Source organism: Alligator sinensis, unplaced genomic scaffold (genome assembly GCF_000455745.1).
Source record: "Alligator sinensis unplaced genomic scaffold, ASM45574v1 scaffold994_1, whole genome shotgun sequence".
Classification (NCBI taxonomy): Eukaryota; Metazoa; Chordata; order Crocodylia; family Alligatoridae; genus Alligator; species Alligator sinensis.
The window spans coordinates 632,626-644,505 of NW_005842488.1; the positions used below are offsets into that span (position 1 = coordinate 632,626).

Consider the following 11,880-nt stretch of genomic DNA (forward strand, 5'->3'; position numbering starts at 1 on the left):
GGGCCCACCCGCGCGGCCCGGGGGCTCGGGGCAGGGTGGTGTCTTCCCCTCCCCCACCCTGCGCGAGCCAGCTCCTCTCCCATTCGTCGCGCGGCCTCGCCCGCGCTGATTGGCGGGCAGCGAGGAGGCGGGCAGTGAGGCTTTTCTGCTGATTGGCTGCGGGCGAACGGACCGCGGAGGGGACTGGCGGCTCCAGCTGTGTTGGAGGGACGGGGGTTGGGCAGCTGGAGGCGGGGGAGGTCAGTGGGGCAGGGTCAGGCCCAGCCAAACCATCCTCTATAATCAATCGAGCATGTAAACTCTACTTAAGACTGCTGTCAGCGCTGATGCAACCCAGACCCAGCACCCTGCCCTGCCCTGCCCTGGGCAAAGCAGGGGCGGGGAAAACCATGCAAAAACCGTGACCAAACTCCGGGTCTAACACATATCCTCACAATACAAGGAGCAAGGAGGGCTCCCGGGATCACCGAGAAATAATCCAAGTTGCTTGGCTTTGAGGTCGTTTCTTTCCCCTGAGGGTTTCGAGAGCGATTTACGAGATGTGAATGGGGAGATTGAAGTGGGGGCTTTTTCAACAACTAAGCCCTGAAGAATTGCAAAGATTTTTTTTTTAGTAAAATGATCGAATTGATTTAAAAACGCAGTCCCCTGCAGCGTTCGGATGCAAATATTGCCATGTTCACGCTCTGCAAATGAAGCCATCTAAAACAAAATTAAACTGACTGCTTAGACGTTTGTTTCTGAAGCTGAGAGAAATGAAAACGCTAAACAAACGATGTCCGACTAACAAATCCTTTATTTTTATTTTTTAACTGGTCTGAATTGAATGTATCCTACGTACATACGCGTAGAACATTAGCGTCTTAAATTGTGCTTTAAGCTAAGCTTTTCCGTCACCTTGTGAAATCGGCATTGTCTGCTCTCACTTTGGCTGCTTACCAGCACAGGGAAAAAAACACAGCATTTTATTTTCAGCTTGTTGGGCTCCCGCACCCGGCACAGCACGTGCCCAGAGGAGGTATCGTATTAATTTAACCCGGCTCTCCCGATGTCTGTATAGATCGTGCGCTGATTAAATGGGCTTTAGATAAAAGTGCCAAAAAGCCCTGCTGAAGTATCTGATCTATACAGACGTTGCATAGATCAAACCAATGTGATGCCTCTTTCAGTAAAGCACTGGGGGGTGGGGTTGGTAGGGGTTTTTTTCCATGTCTTTCAGCGGCCTCTGATTGTCTATTTAGATGCTTACGTGGTCCTTACCACTAATATCTGAGCGCCAGGCATTACTTGCTTTTATTCTTATGTTATCCCTGTGAAAAAGGGAAGTATTCCCCCTGTGTTACAGATGGGGACCTGAGTCACAGGATCGAGGACTTGCCTAGGATCACACAGGAAGCCTGTGGTTGAATTAGATTTGAAGGATTTAAGCCTTTCAACTGAGGTCTAAGAGCTCCATCTCTGCCCATCCTTTCTCTGGGAGTTATACAGGGAATCATTCTCAGAGCTGGGAATAGGACCCAGATCTGCTGGCACCCGGTTCAGTACCGCAGTGGCAAACTGATTGGTCTAAAGCACTGTTGTCAAAGATATGGCCAGCCTCCAACACTGCCCCTGGGTCTCATAGTTGACCCATGTGGTGCACACCAGACCAGCCCCATGCAGAGGGTCCAGAGTGCGTGCTGCATGTGCACCCGTTCCAGCTGGACCAGGATGCATGCTGCAAGTGTTGCACAGTCTAACTGGTCTGGGGTGCATGCTGCATGTGGCACCCTCTGGATCCATTGTGCAGGGTGGGGAGCGCATGGGTCCCCCATGTGTTATATCCATCACCTGCCCTGGCTAAACTGGGACTGAATGTCCACTCCAGCCAGTCTGGAACCCATGCTCCGTGGGCACCCACCCCAGACCAGCTGGAGCGGGTGTCTCATTTGGCTGACTGGTTGGATTGGGCGCCACGAGCAGTGAATCCAACATTGGGGGGTGGAGGGGTGGAAACAATGGACCCGATCTGGCCCGTGGAGCTAGGTCCATGCCGGTCATCCAGGGTGTGGACCACTGGTTATCCTCACCCCCCCACCCCGGTTTGTTCTACAGCAGGTGATAATAACTGAATTCTCACTGAGCCCAGTGTCAGATACAAGATTTCAAGAAAATAATTGTGTTGAGAGTTCCCAGGTTATTCCACCATCTCTATGAATAGTCCTGCAGTAGTCTAAAGCAGTTGGATTTAAACTGACATGAAATGGCAATTTAGTAACTGGCTGCATTTGTGGCTCTGAATGAAGGACCTGGGAGCATGCAAGACTTGTTTACTTTGTCTGTTTATAAGGCGTAGTAGGATTGGAAAGGACCTCCTGGGTCATCGAGTCTAGCCTCTTGCTATCACAGGCAACCACGCTGTATAATCCCTTTCATAAATAGATCAAGCTTAATCTTGAAGACTAGATTTTTTGCACCCATTTCTCTTATTGGAAAGGTGTTGCAGAATCTTATTCTTGTGATGTTTAGGAGCCTTCTAATTTGCAGCCTAACTTTATTCCTAGCCAGTTTGTATAATTTATGTATCAATCACAAAGAAAAATTACCTGGTATAACCTCGCTTCTACCACCGTATTGGTATCTAGAGCTCTTTTCTCCATGTCAATCGCATTGGAGTGAATGGAGTTTATATGCATTTCAAAACTAATGGAAAATTTCTTGTCAAATGAACCAGAAAATACCGTGTGCTAGAAACCCCTACCCCGAAACCCCCACACAAGAGGCTGAGACAGTTGCTTTTTGGGAGGGAGGGACATAGTCAGAACTGTTCGAGGCTGCTCTTAGCTCTGCTGCTGGTTGACTGAGTGACCTTGAGCAACTTGTATAACCTGTACCATTATTTCCCATTTATCTTTTCCTGCTGTGTAGGCTTATGCAAGTTTAATCTTGGTAAATAGTTTTGAGATCCTAGTATTGAGAATACTGTATGAATGCAGAATAACCACCATTAGCCTTCTCTATATGCATAAAATAGTTAAAGTTACAAAGGGAAGGTGATCTTTGAAATCCCTTATTCTATTTCTTTTTATAGCAGTAAGATCATTTTGCAAAAGTTAAACTGTAAATATTTAGAATGAATTTGGAGGTTTCTAGAGGTAAGGTTTATGTTGCAGGGGTGGACAGAAGGGAAGCCTTCAAGAGAAGACCGTATTTTGACATTTTTAATGACATTCTTGTGTGCAAGGGAGAAGAGTGGCATGAAACCTCAAATCCCTGATTCCTTTGCATGATGCGAAGCATTCATTTCTTGACAAAGTGACAATATAGAAGTGTTAAACCACAAAAGCTTTTAGCCTTCAGTTAAGTGATGATAAACTTGCTTTCATTATTAGCATGGGGGAAACATATGGACTAGCTGTCAATTGTCATGCTGTAAGGGCTATTTATCTTTAATGGACGTGTAGGTGTAGTCTTCCTTAGGGGTGCACCGGGTAGATTTTCTTGGCCAATACCAGTGGCTGATTATTAACCAGCCATATCGGTCTATACTCATCTGATAGCCGATTTACAGGAATGCAGCCTGGCAGCTTGGAGAGCAGCATCTCGCTGGTAAGTGTGGGGAGAAGAGGCATTGGGGGGCAGATTGAGGCCTCCACGATGAGGGAGAGAGAGGGGCAGGGGCAGGTGCTGCCCAGCCAGGGTGGTGAATGTGACCCTGGGAGCGGGATGGAGCCGTGGGCTGCTCATCCAAGGGCCATCCATGAGGTGGGGGGTGGCAACTCCTTGCCGCTGCACACACGCTCGGGGGAATCATGGGGTGCATGTGCCCTCCAGATTTGTGCACAGGGTGGAGGCGGGCCGCCCATTGCGGGTTCAAGGCCAGGGGCTGCGCTGGCCTCTTCCTGGCAGGGGGTCTGGTATTGGGGTGGGTGGCAGCAGCACTGGGAGCAAGGGCTACAGGGAATTTTGAGGTAGCTGTAGCCCACTCCATAGTCACTCCTCCCAGCGCTGCCCTCGCCTACCTCAAGCCCAGTCCCTGCTCAGCTGGGAAGAGGCCAGTGCAGCCCCTAGCCCAGAGCCCAAATCCAGGGGGCACATGCCCCCCATGCCTCTCCCAGGGGTGCGTGCAGCTGCAGGGCACTGCCCACCCCCCACGTCCCTGCTCTTCACCCCCACACACACCCCACATGAGCTGCCTGCGGCTCCATCCCACTCCTGCGGTCACATTCACCCTCCTGGCTGGGCAGCACCTGCCCTTGCCCCACTCATTCCCCCACCCAGACTTACCAGCTGGATGCTGCTCTCCAAGCTGCTGGGCTGGCTGCACTCCTGGCTGCATGCATGCCGTAGCTATGTGCATGCACGCGGTGTTTATTGGTGATATTATTGGCTTCACCGGACAAAAAGAACCAATTGCCAATAATGTTAATTTTTCTTTTCTCAGTGCCAGTCCAATATGTGACTAATATATTGGTGCACCTTTAGTCTTACCGAGTTCTGGGTGTTGTACACTCCATTGTTAGCAGTTAAAATTGTGAACTATTACCACTTTTGCGGGACTGGACCCATAGTTAGAAAGATGGGTTTAACACTGTGGTAGCACAGATCGTGAGCCATCTGTATACAAAACTGTTCAAGTCTGGATACATTCCTTTCCTTTTCTGGATAATTAAACATCTTCAAAATCAGTTTCGGGTTAAAGTTACCGGAACCTTCAAAGAACAAGCCTTAAAAAGACAAGAAACCTGTAAGTTACTGTTTTTATAAAACCTGTAAGTTTCTGTTTTTATAAAAGGATAGCAAAATACATAGATAAGTCAGCAAATTGTACTGTTGCAGTAAACTTGTAACATCGCCAAAATTGTGAATGACTCATTTCAGACATGAAAATAAAACTCCTGATATTACTTCAATCTTTTTTTATTTTTTTTATCTCTGCTCACCAAAAGTGAAGATTGGGGAATGCAACCTTTTTTACTCTGCTCAAAACTCATTTTTATGCTAAGAACAATCCGTTCATAATGTTTATATTTAAACAGAAGGAAAATAGTTCTATATTGTTGAGTAACTGTACATTTGGCAGGTGTTCTGTTGACTGTTCCTGACACACCTCTTGTTTTAAAGTCGTCTCTTTAATGAACCTATTTGGGAATTTGAAGTAAGAGCTGATTCTTTGTAGTGTATGTACCTTTATACATCATCAAATCTGCATTGTCTTTATTTAGGAATGGTTGAAACCTTAAGGCACTTCTGCCCTTTTTGGCTAGTTAGTCTGACTTACTCATTTGGGCATCTCTTGTTTTAATGTGAGCAAGTTTTTGTGTTAAAGAGCTTAATCTTCCATTAGAATAGTAATTAATAATGTAAGATGAGACCAAACTCAGGATTTTTCTGAGTTGCTTCTAACATACCCACGGAAAATTATTTGTAGGGTTTTTTTTTCCATCTCTACCCAGATCATCCGGTTCTTGCTAATGTGGGATTGGTCTTTGCAGCATTCTTTTTTTTTATATTTTAAACTGATTTGTCCAGTCTTGTTTTGTCTCGGGCAACAGAGCCTTTACCAGATCCCTAAAGAAGGAATTCCATGGGCGATTAGATTTCACTCTTGAGATGTTCCGAGTCATATTCAGTCCGTTTTCTTCTCTGCTCAGCTTCCTGTGATACTGTTTTTAGCACTGTGGTATGTTAGGCTCTTGTGCTCCCCATTTCTCACAGTTGCCTTCACCAGTAGTAGTAGCTCTGGGACAGCTGATGTAGGCAAGGTGCTGCAAGCGGCTGGTGTTCCAAGCAGTAAGCCGTATGGTGTTGTGGGAAAGTCAGACAACACTGTTTAAAGGCTGGCTGCTTGCAACCTGCTCTTTGCTAATACCACCAGCAGCTGAGGGACATGGTTGAGAGCAAGGGTGAGAAATTTGAAGGGGAAAATCCCTCTAATTTTATAGCTCTTTCTGTCCTTAGTGTCCCTTCCAACATTTGTGCACAATTACCTTGTCTCATCCTTTGTCACAGATGCATTTCTAAATTCATTTTGTTCTACATACTTTTATGCAGGTGGGCTGCATGTTTTATTTTGAGTGGGCTTAAAAAAAAACAGCACAGAAATTGATCTTTGGATATTGATGCTTTCTTTCCCTGGTTGCTGGTTCTAATCCTTCCCAAACCAGCAGGGTCTGAATGGCTTTTTCAGTAGGACATGTGTAAGGAATTGATCATTTCATTTAGTTTCCTGGAAGATGGTTCTTCACATTGTAGAAGCCAGCTTTACAAATGGTATCCATGTCAGTCTATTACAAAGCCAAAGATTATTTAATTGTCTGTATATTTAATGCTAAAGACAGTCATTAGGATTCTATAATATCCATTTGTCTCTGTGGTCCCAGTTGTCCATTTTAATAGTATAGCTAAATACCTTTCAGCAGATTGTATCAATTTTGGTGAACATGATAGCTTTCAGTAGCCAGCATGATAATCCATAAACCAGTCATGAGTTCAGCTCCCTTGTCTCTTAGTATCCACCATTACAAGCTTTTATGTGGGATTTTTAAAGGCACTCAGCATTGGCTTAACCGCTCCCATTGTGTGTACAATTTCACAATACGAATAATCAGCCCAGTAGATCAAACATAATCCCCTGAGCCTATGGAGTGCCACAGGCAAAGAATCTAACTATTATTAGCTTTTCTTTTCTTTTCTTTTTTTAAGATACTGAACTTTTAAAACTAATCATAATACTTCATAAGCCACTAAGGTAGCTATTTTTCTAAGTGCATTAGTTTTACCAGCTGTTTGGGTCTAATTTAATCTTTCTTTAGTGCTGTGTTTGCATTTGTTGTGCTTCTTAATTTTTCTCTTCCCTGCTATTATATATGGACACTGTAAGCATATTATTTTTCTCTTAAGAAAACATCTTGAAATACAGTTTGTTCGAATCCTGCTATGAAAAGTAGAGTTATGTTGCTCTGATAGATGTCAGTATATACCAAGTGAAAGCACAAAAGACAATCTTACCTCAGTGTAGGTATTACAACTTTGACTGTATTTTATAAACATGTTATTAAAACCTTGGGTCTCAGCCAAAACCCATTTAAGTCAAAAGGAGTCTTTCTGTTGACTTAAATGGGCTTTGGATCAGACCCACTGTTGTTTTGAATGTTGACCTTGAAACATAGCTGTCACCATGGCCTGATTTGTATAAAGATTTCCATTCAAAGTCCTTGTTTTCAGTTGCTTTTAACTTTCTGAAGGTTTCCAGGTTTTTCTGTGTTCTAAAGTGATTATTTTATTTAGTGTTTTGTGGAGGAAGGGCATTTTAAAAACAATTTATATGTCTGAGATCACTAGTTTGAGAAGGGGCGTTACAAGGAAACCTGTTTTCAAAACAGTAGTTGCAACCTGTATTTTGAACAGGAATGGCTGAAAGTAGACTCTTGAAATCAGGTATAGAGAGACAATTTGTTGAAGGTTGAGCCTTTATTAGTATTCTGCTGGAAAGAAATAACGTTGATGTGGTTGCCTTCAGAGCCTTTGAAAACTGAAATACTGAGCAAGTTTAGAACACTTAATGGCTGTATAATTGAAAACTGCAAAGCTAAAGAAGGTCACTGCACATGTGAGTATGGTCAGGAGCTGCATAATGAGGTATTTCATGCGGGGGGAGGGGAATAGAAAAGGTTCCTTTTTATTTTTTACTTTATTCATGAAGAATTTTGTATGGTACAATCGTAACATGGCAGGTACTAAGGAGGCCTTGCTCTCATCCTTGGGAAAACTTAAGGTGCTCGTGTCGTGGAAACAAAATTGGCACCCCTCCTGCCATTCAGCTGAATGCACAATAACATAAATCTTACAAACCTCCTAGTAAGTGCGCAAGAGCTTCCTACTTTGGTCCTCATCAGGTTCATGAGATAAGGCAGGGGTGGCCAACCTGCAGCACATATGCCACAAGTTGCATGTAACCCCTGTGTGCAGCATGTGGCAGATTGGGGAAGGAGCAGGGAACACAGCAACAAGGCAGGAAGCAGGAAGCGGAGCAACAGATTGGGCAGGGAGCAGAAAGCAGAGCAATAGATTGGGCAAGGGAAGGGGATCAGAGTGGTAATCGGAGAGGATGCAGGGCTTACCTTACTCTTAGCCTGCCAAAAAAGTTAGCCACCACTGAGATGAGGCATTCTGTGGTATAAGTGAACACTGTCAGTTAACGTGGAATTTGGGAAATGGAGGTGTGTGGCCTACTCTGGTACTGGGTGCTACTGCAGTGTGTCTGCCACTTAGTAAACTAAACTCATTAGCGAAGGGACACAGTGAACTTTGCTTAGTAAGTTGTGTAAAATATTTATTTTAACCGCAGACATGTATCACTGAACATTTACTGACACAGATGAATTATCTGTGTTTTCATCTAATTTATCTCTGCAGTTAACTCTCATTTTTTGAAAAGCGCTTACTTAGTGCTTTCAAGACCCTGGAGCATACTTAAGTTTTTTAGAAAAACCTTTGTCCGATTTCTCAAATACTACAGCATATAACCACATGTATGCATTAAGATATATAGTTCTTCACAAAAACAGGGAGCAGGTTCAGTGGGCCATATTCAAACTCTGGGTGACATCTCATGACTCGAGTGCATAACTGCAGTTTTAAAGTTCTCTTAAGTTTTTTTCTTAATAGAATTGATTAGAATGAGAGAGGCTTTTTGAAAACCTGCAGCAGGTCTTCATGCAAATAATCAAGATTAGGTCTTGAAGAGATTACTTCTGTTCTGCTACAATTCTGCTAACTTTAAAGTTGTTTAATTGCCTCTGGCTGGCTTTTTCCTGTCTTATGATGACAAAAAGCCTAGGGGTTTTTCACACAGTAACTTTCCAGTTTGTGCTAACTGTCTTTTCAGATTAACTGCTATAGGGTCTTGTACCAGCATTATACAGGCAATCTGTCTGACCAATCAAAAGCAGCTAAATTACCCTAATTTTTTTTAAAAAATGGAAGTCCAGACAGCCAATAAGAGATGCTAGGGGTGGGAAATATTAAGACTATATTGAAATGTCAGGAAAACTGTCAAATATGCAAGGGAGACTGCCTCAGACACCAATATCTTGTCCGTTTTTTGGGTGGCGTGTATTTGCTAAATATTTCTGTACACAAGTTTCCTTCTAGTTTGAAGTCTGTGTCTGACCCCTGTTCTGCATCTCAAGGTAACTTTAAAACAGGAAGTGTACAAAGGAGGTTAGTGATGACACGAGCAGCCAATCCGGGCGTTGTGATCTTCGCAGATAAAGGAACGCAGCCAATGAGCAAGCAGCGGAGGCAAGGTTCGGTGTCAAATAGCATGCTAGATTGAATGTCTTTGACTGTTAAAGTGGAAGGAGGCTGCACAGTGTTTCATTGGAGACTCGGGAGTTTTTCACTGAGGCAGGGGTCAGCTGAAAGACAAAGAAAAATGGCGAATAGTTTGCTGGGAGGGCAGCTGTTCGGTTTTGCATTGCAGTGGACATTCCCGAACCGTTTTTCTGCATCTCCTGCTGCCTTTGTTTCCTCCTCCTTTTTTGTGGGGGAGGGCTAGGAATGACTAAATTCTCCCTGTCTGGAGAGGCATAATTATTTGCATGTAAAATTAATGCAGTTCCTGGTAAGTTTAATTTTTGTTTATGTAGAAATCCTAGAAGCTGTCTAGTTTAGCAGCTAGAGTAGTTAAGTTGGACTGTCTCAGAAAATGGCCACTTTACATTCCTTGCATACCTTAAAGTGCACCTACTGTACCTTGTTCTGTTTGGATTTTGCATGCCCTTCAACTGTTTCTTTTGATAATTCAGTAGAGGTAAGAGAAGATGAAACAAGAAAGATGTTAATTTGCAAAGAAATACAGTGATAAAATACTTATTTTGTGCCCTGCATATGTTGATTAAAAGCTTGAACTATTTTTCAGAGTAATTTTTCTTTGTTTAAGTGCACTGAAGCTTTCATATAAATGAAAATGTAATTTTAAGTGGTTTTACCCCACTATCCAATAGCCTCTATTTATATAGATGCATAGAGTACCTGTGATATTGTTGCAGATTTGTTTAAAACTATGCCTTGCTGTACAGTAGGATTTCGTGCTTAAGGCCCTGCATCATAAAGTTAAATTCTTCTGTAACTTTACCCACCAGCAGTACTGTTGCTTTAAAATGGACATATAATAATGGGTATAATTCTGCTATCTTCCTTCTCACCCCACATTTTTTTTCAAGCATGTTCAGGGTATGATTATATATTAATCCTGAAAATCATATGTTTTATCAAGATAGCTAAGTTAACTCTTCATATAATGTGTACTGCAAGAATAGCTCATCATTTCACATATCATGCTCTCAGAATTATTCTACTCTTATATTTTATTGGCGTGTGAAAGTTAGAGAAGGTGCAGCATGTTGTGTTGCCCTTGCAGTTAATGCCAGATTTTTAGTCTAGGGATTGTAGAGCCTAACAGCTGTACATGGGTTTCTAGTTGGTAACTATTCCGTTTTTGTGGGTACTGAAGCTTTGGATCCATTTTACAAACATGAACAAAATATGTGAGAAACATAAGCGACCCTTTGTTTTCCTTTTTAAATGCAATTAAGGAATGAAGGTCATTGGAACGTTCCTGCAGTAAAGCAGTCTCAGACAGGATCTGTAGTCCTGTAAAGGACAGCTATGGAAAGGGAGAATGAGAGTGCTCTTTAGAAGTTTTCCAGTGGAAAGGGGTTGCTTAGTCCACCAGATAAAGATTTGTATTCCAGATTTATTTGTTTATTTTTATTGCTCCGGCATTTGGAGAAGTGCTGCAGTCAAAGTTGCTGGAGCAAGGCCTTCCTTCAGCAAGTGACCTTGAAATACCGCTGCTTCGAGTTTAGAGAATGAAGGACAAAGTTTGTTTAGGGCTCTCTGCACTGAAAAAAATGAAGTTACTTTTCATGTCTCAAAACACTGAACTGTGTATGAATAGGCTGTAGACCTAAATTAGAAATAATTTTCAACAATGAGCCAAACTATATTATAATCCTTTTTTTTTTTCTCCTTTCACCCATATCAAAAGATCCTAAGTCTTCGTAGTGTTACTGTCCTTGCATTGTCGTGAGTGAGCTGCATGACATTAATTCAGTATTCCCATATTGCTGTTATCTATCTTCTCATCTGTTACAGCCTTGAGAGTGGTATTTTGAAAGCTCAAAATAGTCATGTTTGCAACTTAGTTTAGTAGGATGGTTTAAGAAAAAAGCTAAAATATCACTTCTGAATTTTAAGACTGCTTTGTTATTAATTGTACTGATAAGGGAGGCATGCTGGGATTAAATGTTAGTACCTGAAGGCCATGCTAACCCATGCCCTCTTCATGCTAATATTTACAAAAATGTATACTGTATGTCTTCAAATTAATAATCTCTATTAATGTCATGTTCTGTTTGCAGACAAGGCTGCCTCAGCTTCCTGCAACTTTTGGGTTATATCAGTAATAATCCAAATTAAAGAGGGTGGTAAGTTGAGAGGCACTACACCAACACTGACCAAAACTGGCTGAACACTTTTTGTATGTGAGCATAAGCAGTATTAAACATTTGTACCCAGAATCAGTGGACAATACTGTGACTAAAAGTCATTGTTAATGCAACCCATGGAAACTTTCCTAGAACCATGCTAACATTTTGCTGGAGAAGCTAGGGTGCATTGAAACATTTATATACATTATTGAGAATATGTGAGGCAATGGGCATACATTTACTGTAAATATAAAATAAGAAATCCTAATTAAAGGATCTCACAATTATGATGGATTTTTATTAATCTCTCATTGGCATGGGTAAAAAGCAAAATTAAGACAGGCGCCTCTTAGTTCTCCCTCCCCTTTCCCTTCCCTCCCTCCCTCCCTCCCTCCCCCACCCT

The 11,880-nt window shown here is 42.5% G+C and overlaps 1 protein-coding gene across 2 annotated transcripts in view; it reads left to right on the top strand.

The window, feature by feature from the left end:
* The first annotated feature begins 9,328 nt into the window (after positions 1–9,328).
* Positions 9,329–11,880, top strand: part of NFYC (nuclear transcription factor Y subunit gamma) — a 49,472-nt gene continuing 46,920 nt past the window's right edge. For both annotated transcript variants that reach the window (XM_025212845.1, XM_006031237.3), the window contains exon 1: positions 9,329–9,607. The gene's annotated coding sequence lies outside the window, so the exon portion shown is untranslated. The remainder of the gene's footprint in view (positions 9,608–11,880) is intronic.